The sequence below is a fragment of the Chinchilla lanigera genome, unplaced genomic scaffold, assembly GCF_000276665.1.
Source record: "Chinchilla lanigera isolate Chin_1 unplaced genomic scaffold, ChiLan1.0 scaffold00014, whole genome shotgun sequence".
In the NCBI taxonomy this organism is placed as follows: Eukaryota; Metazoa; Chordata; class Mammalia; order Rodentia; family Chinchillidae; genus Chinchilla; species Chinchilla lanigera.
The window spans coordinates 3,259,293-3,267,978 of NW_004955415.1; positions in this window are offsets into that span (position 1 = coordinate 3,259,293).

Consider the following 8,686-nt stretch of genomic DNA (forward strand, 5'->3'; position numbering starts at 1 on the left):
AGAAAAACAAAACAAACAAACAAACAAAAAAATAGTCAAGAAAATTCTTGACAGAAACACAGAAAGGAATCTACTGAGGTTAATGGATAAGTAACATTTAAAAAATCAAGAAAAGGAAAATAAATGATTCACCAACAGATAAAGAAAGCGATGATAGTAAATAACCAACACATCTCAATATATCTCAATGTTTACAGCCTCACTTCTCTAATGAAAAATACACAGACTGGCAAGTTGGATCAAAAGACAGAATCCAACAATCTGTTTCATCCAACAAACTCATCTAATCCAAAGAGATATTCATAGGCTAAAATTTAAAAGATTGAAAACAACATGTCATGCACCAGGACCTCCAAAACAAGCAGGAATAGAAATTCTAATATCAGACATGGTAAGCTTCAAGTTAAAACTGATTAGAAAGTGTTGGGCATGGGGGTGCACACCTGTAACTTCACACTCCTAGGAGGACTGCCATGAGTTGAGGCCAGCCTGGGCTACATAGTGAGTTCAAAGCCAGCTTGGACTATTGAGCTTACTGTCTCAAAGAAAGAACAAACAAAAAAACTAATTAGAAAAGAAGATCATTAGGTCACAAAGAAGGTCACTACATACTAAAGGAAGGACCCAATAAAAAGAGATAACATTGATATGAATGTTATGCACTATGCACTGAATATTGGAGCACCTATCTGTAATAAACAAAAACTAGTAAAGTTAAAAGATCACATAAACAATAGCACAATCATAGTAGGGGATTTTAATACCTCACTTTTCCAAAGAGACAGACCAACCAAGCAGAAAAGAAAGAAATTTCAGAGCTAAACCCCCAACCTTTAACACTGGACTTGTAGAGTATTCCTTGAACAATAGATATATAGAGTATTCCACCCCTCTGCAGCAGAATATACATTCTTTTCAGCAGTACATGGTATTTTTTCCAAAATATCACATACTAGTCCACAAAACCTGTTTAAGTAAGTATGAGAACTAAAATCAACCTATGCATACTATCTGACCACTGTGCAATGAAAATAGAAATCAATGATAGATGAAATTTTGAAAAAGGCAAAAAGCACCTGGAAAATTAGCAATCTACTCCCAAACAACCTATGGGAGTAACACATAACAAATTTTAAAATTTCTAGATGATAATGAAATTTACTATCCAACTCACAAAACATTTGGGACACTATGAAAGCAGTTCTAAAAGGAAAATTCATCATAGTCAATGTTCATATTAGGAAAACAAAGCAAGACCAAATAAATAATCTTATGTGAAATTATAAGATACTTGAAAAATAAAAAACAAACCAGCCCAAACCAAAATTAAGAAGAGAGATTATAAAGATAAGAGTAGAAATCAATGAAGTTCAGACTAAAATATCTGTTAAAAAAAATCAATGAGTCAAAGAGCTGGTTCTTTGAAAGAATAAATAAAGTAGATAAGCCTTTAGCAAGATTCACCAAAAGAAAATGAAAGAAGGCTCACATCAATGCAATTTAAACTGAAAAAGGTAAAATCACAACAGACACTGTCAAAATCCAAAAGGCAGTTCGCAGCTACTTTCAAAAATTAAACTCCAACAAATTGGTGTATTTTGAATAAATGGACAAATTACTAGACACATACTAACTAACAAAACTAATGTAGTTTAAAAAGAGAACTATAGGCCAATCTCATCAATCAAAATACATGCAAAAATCCTCACCAAGATATTAACAATTAGAATGCAGCACATTATCAAAAAGATGCTACATCATGATCAAATAGGTTTCATCCCAGAGATGCAAGGATGGAACAACATATGTAAGTCAGAAAATGCAATACATCACTCAAACGCGCAATCTTATCAATAGATGGAGAAAAAACTTTTGACAAAATTCAACATCCTTTATGATAAAAAAAAGAAAAAACAGAAGAAAACAGCTATAGACGGACCATACTTGAATGTGAAAAAGGCTATTTATGACAAGTGATTAGCCAGCACTTTACTAAATGGGAAAAATCTAAATGGTATTACCTATAAAATCAAGCACAAGATAAGGATGTCCACTATCACCTCTGCTATTCAATATCATACTTCAAAAAGTAGCTAAAGCAATTCAGCAAGAGAAAAAAATAAAAGAGATACATATAGGAAAGGAAGAACTCAAATTATCATTGTTTGTAGGTGATATGATAACCTACATAGAAGACCCAAAGAACTCCACCAGAAAAAATCTTACAATTAATAACTAACTTCAGAAAAGTAGCAGAATACAAAATCAATACACAAAAATCATTAGCATTTATGTATACCAACAATGAATGGGATGAGAAGGAAATTATAAAAAAAATATAATTCATAGTCCCTTTCAGAAAAGTAAAACGTCTAGGAAGAGAGTGAATGATCTCTACAAAGAAAACTACAGTACTCTGAAGAAGAAGACTGAAGGGGATATTAGAAAATGAAAAGATGTCCCTTGCTCCTGGATAGGGAGAAGCAATATTGCCAAAATCGTCATCTTTCCAAAACTGTTATATAAATTAAGTGCAGTCCCAAACAAAATACTAATATCATACCTTACAGACCTAGAGAAAACAATCCTAAAATTCAGATGGAACCAGAAGAGACCCAGAATAGCCAAGTAACTCTGGGAAATAAGTGCAAGGCAGGCAACATAATGGTACCTTCTATAAAACTACACTGCAGAGCAATAGTGACAAAAATGGCATGGTGCTGGAACAAAAACAGAAACATGGATCAATGGGACAGAACCAAGGATACAGAAACCTTCCCAGGCATATTCAAATATTTAAATTTTTGCAAAGGATCCAAAATTGTATGTCAGAATAAAGATAGCCTATTCAACAAGTGATGTTGGGGAAACTGATCATATTTGTAGAAGAAGGAAACTGTACCCTTATCACCCAACATACACTAAATTAAAGTCAAAATAAATCAAAGATCCAACATCTCTGGCGATTAGAGAAATGCAAATTAAAACAACACTAAGTGCCATCTTACTCCGGAAAGAATGATAATCTAAGAAAATCAAACAATAACAGTTGCTGGTGTGGCTGTGGTGAAAAAAGAACCCTCCTGCATTGCTGGTGGGAATGCAAGCTAGTACAACTATTACGGAAATTTTTCAAAGAAATGAGATTAGAAATTCCATTCAACCCAGCTATCCTCCTGCTGGGTATCTTCCCCAAACAGTTTAAGTCATCACCGTACAATGATATTTGCATACCAATGTTTATAGCCACACAGCTTGTGATATCTAAGTCATAGAAGCAGCCTGTATACCCACCAAAGGATAACTGAATAAAGAAAATGTTGCATTTATATACAATGAAATAGCACTTGGCTACAAAGAATGATACATTGCAGACATTTATAAAAATATGGGCACAACAAGAAAATATAATGATAAGTGAAATAAACCACACACAAAATTAAATACCGTATGGTATCTCTCATTAGAGTGAAGCAAAGTATAAACAAAGAAAGTGATAAAGGGTGGATAGAAAGGGACAAGGGGACAGATTTCTTGCAGTAAGGAAGTGGTCCAAGGGAACAAGGGTGAGAGATGAGGAGGAGGGGAAGGCCAAATGAGAGGAATAGAGATATGCCAAATACTGGAATCTAATAACCCCGATTAATGTAAACACTAGATGCCCTTACATGAGCTAAGACAAACAATAACAGCAAACATGAAAAGGGGGATGGAGAACTTGAGGAGGAGGGGGGAAGGAAAGGGAAGGGAAAATGGATTAAAATATTTTTTAAAAAACCAAGCTGTAACATGCACCTGTAACTACTCCCCAAGGTGACTGTAAACTGCATGAACTATAAACAAGTACTCATAAAATTTAAAATTTGTAATTTACTCTCTAATTCTTAGGAGTATTTTGAATTGTTTCAGCTGTTGGATTCAAATTTAATTTCAACAGGTATGAGAGCCTGCTTTTCATGATTCCCATTACTCTGAACACATTTTTTTATCTGTGTTTTTGCCTCTTTTTTGAATTTTATTCTAACATGTTTGTAGTATGTAATGATTACATTTACTGTAGGGAGTACACATAACATTTCAATTTTTTTCCTCCTAGAAATTAAATTCTTTTCTGTTGCTCTTAACATGCTCTTCTGGGTGAATATGTTTCATGATTTTGAGAGGACTGTGCACCATGTAGTTATATGATAAAGCATTATGCAATATTCAATAAATCCTCTTGAAGCAAAAAAATGAAAATAATTAGAAACTTGATATCTAAAAGACGGATATTGAATGAGGTCATAAAGGCAGTTAATAAAATATACATTTCTGTGTTTAAATTAATATTGTCTGTTTGTTAGAATTTTGGATAATTTTGTCATATAAAGTGGTGTCACTAATAATGTTAGTTGGTTTTAACAATAAACTAAGGAAAAAATTTTTATTTTCAAGCATTTTACTTCTACTTTTCTTAGCTTACTGAATGAATTTTAAGCTCCTTTGTGATAACTTAATGTTTGATTTGCATCTTCCCATAATGCATGCTAACATACTTGACATGCAATTTAATAAATGTATTGAGTTTACAAATTTATGACTATAAAAAAAATAAAGAATCTAGCTCTTTTACTATGATGGAGTTGTAGCTTGGTGCCCTTAGTAAAATATGAGTATGAAACTATGAGCTCATTTGCACCCTAGAAATTTCATATTTCTTGTACTCCTTCACAGATTTTATTTTGAAACAAGAGAATACAATTTTGTGGTAGAATTATAGCTCCTGCTGTTGCTGGAGCACTGGCTGCTATTGCTGGCCCATTATTTATTTGACACACATTGTTTCTAAGTTTCTCACATTTTTACAAAAAAGTAGCATTATCATTTTACCATTTTTAATATAAATACCAACAATACAGAAGGCAAATATTGTGCACAGAATTATAAACTAAGTTAATGGCAGGACCTAGATTAAAACTCCTACTTGTTAACTTAAGAAGAAAGGATTTTTAGTCTATCGTAACTTTTATAAAACAGTTATAGATGCTATAAAACATGCACTACCAGGGTGAGACTATAATAAAATGGAAAACATAATCATTTTGAAAAAGAAGGAGACACACAGGAAGCAAAAGAGACAAAACACAAATTGAACCATACAGACAATAGAAGATATTGTCTTGAATCTTGCCAACATAAGTGTAGCAAGGTGAATATCTCTACCCTTGTTTCTTAAAGCTGCATATCAATGTTTTCACCTTATGATAGTCATATTTTAAAAAATCATGCTGAGTTTTCTTATATAGTTCTCATCAGCATTTGCTAAGCACCTACCATATGCCACCTCCTTTGCTAAGTGCTGAAATCAGAAAGATAAATAATAATAATACAGGATCCCAGTACACAAGGAGCTAAGAGTTCATGGAGAAGACAAATGAATAAATGATTCCAATAGACAGATAGATTCTTATGTAAGTGGTATAAACAGTTATTTTGTTAGAATAGTAGCAAATAACTCATGTCCTTAAGAATATGTTTCCTAGGTTGAATTTTGAAGGCTCAAAAATGTTAACAATCTAGGAAAGTTTAAGTAATGGCACAACCAGATATTCAGGGATCAGGCTGGACAGGTAAATACATGATTGACTATGAAGGTTGTGGAATTTATGCTGAGGAATTTGGGCATCAGCCTTGAAAAATTTCTAATGAAATGATAAGATTCATTGTTTACAAGGCAACTGGCAACAGTATATAGAATTTATTGAAGGAAGGACAAGGCCATTCATCCATGAGAAGACAAATTACAGCTTGTTGCAGTAATTCAGGTGACCAAAAATGATGGTGTGTATCAAGAGAGATAGACAATATAGCTTAGGAAATACAGAAATGATAACAATAATTGATTGGCACTGCTGCACCTCCCTGACCAGTGTGCATGGCAAGTGGAACCCTGGGGACCCTCTGGGGCCTCGGTGACTATTCCCCACACATATGTTCCTGGGGATACTGGGCTGAACACCAGACACCTTTAGGAACCCCAGTGAGCCACTCTGGTGCCTCCCCTACTTGTGTGAGGCACGTGGAGCCCTGGACAACTTCTGGGGCCTTGGTGGTCACTGCCAGAACAACTCTCACTCCTCTGAGAGCTCAGCTGAAACCTGGACAGAGTCAGCAGCCTTCAGTCCACCCTCACCCCTCCCCTGCCAGTGTGGGAAGCAGGCTCTGTCCTGGGCAATATCTGAAGCCTGGGTAAACACTGCCTTTATCCCCTCTGCTCTTGTGGAAGCTGAGCCAAACCCCAGACAGTTTCAGGAACTCCAGTGAGCCTCCTCTGCCCTTCCTGCACATGCTTTGGAGCCAACTGAATGCAAGAAAGTTCAGGAGCATCTGGGACCCCACCTTGCCACCACTCACCAGCACAGGAGCTACACTGAGCACTGGGGATCTTCAGACACTAGCCATGCCACTCATACACAATCGGGAGAGTGAGGCTGCATTCCAGGCAACCTATGGATATTCAAAAATGACAAAATAAAGGAGCAAAATGCAATCTCAGACCTCCACAACACCCAAAACAAGTCCAGGAGACATCAACATAAAAGAGCATGGAAGTCATACACCTGAAATTTCTGAAATGACAGCAACTGAAGTAAAGAAATAACTCCATCAGGTCACAGAAGACATCAGATCAGAAATAATGTCTCAAGTAAAAAAAGAAATTACAACAATAATGAAAGAAGTGTTCATCATATCCAAAGATGACATGGATAAGAAAATAGAAGAGCATAGACAACTTTTGGAAACTTTGAATGAACAATATAGAAAAGAACTAGGATGTATGAAACAAATCAAAAACAGATATTCAGGAAATTAAAAATTCCATTGAAAGTTGGCAAAACCACCTGAACAAAGCTGAAGATAGACTTTCAGACCTTGAAGACAGCATTGCCACTAGTGAATGTTAAAGGAGGGATCTCTTACAAACAACAAAGAACCAGGAAACAACAATTCAACAGCTGCAAGACGAAGCAAAGGAAAACAGTGTCAGAAAAATAGATATCAATGAAACAGCAGGTGTCAATACAAATGACATAAAAAGACTATTTGCAGAAATAATAGCAGAAAATTTCCCAGCCATGGAAAAAGATTTGGACATACAGATAAGTGAAGCATATACAACTCCAGTTAATCATAACCAAAATGAATCTACACCCAGGCATATAATGATCAAGATCCCAGAAACTCAACAAAAGATCAGAATATTAAAAGCTATTAGAGAAAAGAAACAGACCATCTATAAAGGAAAACCCATCAGAATCACCACAGACTTCTCAGCACCAACCATCTAGGTAAGAAGAGCTGCACTGAAGTATTTCAGGTGCTGAAAGAAAACAACTTCCAACCAAGATTAATGTGCCCTGTAACACTATCCTTTAAATTTGATGGAGAAATAAAGTATTTTCATGATAAAGAACAACTGAAGAAATTGAGGAGCACCAAACCAATTCCACAAAGAGTACTAAAAGATATCCTAGAGAGAGATAAAACAGACCACAACTTCAAGAACAACAATAGAAAGTAATTACCAAGCAAAACAAGCAAGTAAACAGAGAGAAAAAGGAGGATCCAACAGCAGGAAAATATCAGGACAAAGATAAGCCAGTACATGTCAGTTACTCCAATCACTGTAAACAGTCTCAAGGCACCAACCAAAAGAAGCAGACTAGGAGAGTGGCTCAGGAAACAAAATCCAACTATATGCTGTATACAAGAAACACATTTAACTCCAAAGGAAATTCTCAGATTGAAAATTAAAGCATGGAAAACAATACTCCATGCAACAGGAATCCAGAAAAAAAGCGGGTGTAGCTATTCTGTTTGCAGACAATGTGAACTTCAAACCAAGCACAGTCAAAAGAGATAAAGAAGGTCACTACATACTTGTGATGGGAAAGCTTCAAGAGGAAGAAATAACAATTGTAAACATCTGTGCACCACATATAGGAGCACCCACCTATGTAACACAAATTTTAAGATGAAAAATTAAATAAGTAGCAACACAATCATAACAAAGGACTTTAAAACACTATTGTCACAATGAGATAGATCAACTAGACAAAAAATTGGGAAAGAAACAACAGAACTTAACCAAACTTGTGAACATATGGACTTAGAGGACCCTTACAGAGTGTTCCCCCCAACAGCATCAGAATACACATTCTTCTCAGCTGCACATGGGATGTTCTCTAAAATAGACCATATACTAGTACATAGAACATGGTTAAGTAAATGCAAAGGAATTTAAATTATCCCGTGTGTACTATCAGACCATAGTGCAATGAAATTAGAAATTAATGACAAAAGAAAACATAAAAACTCCTTAAACAGTTGGAAATTAAATAACATCCTCCTGAACAATCAATGGGTCAGAGATGAAATCAAAGTAGAGGTTAAACACTATTTACAATCATATGAAAATGTACATACAACTTACAGGAATCTGTGGGACACAATGAAAGTAGTCTTCAGAGGGAAATTTATAGCCATGAACTTCCACCTCAGGAAAACAGAACAAACACAAATAAACAATCTTATGCTGCACCTCCAATCACTAGAAAAAGAATAGCAAGTCAACCCCTGACCCCAAGAAGATAGGAAATTATAGAGCTCAGAGAAGAAATTAACACAATGGAGACTAAAAAAAAAA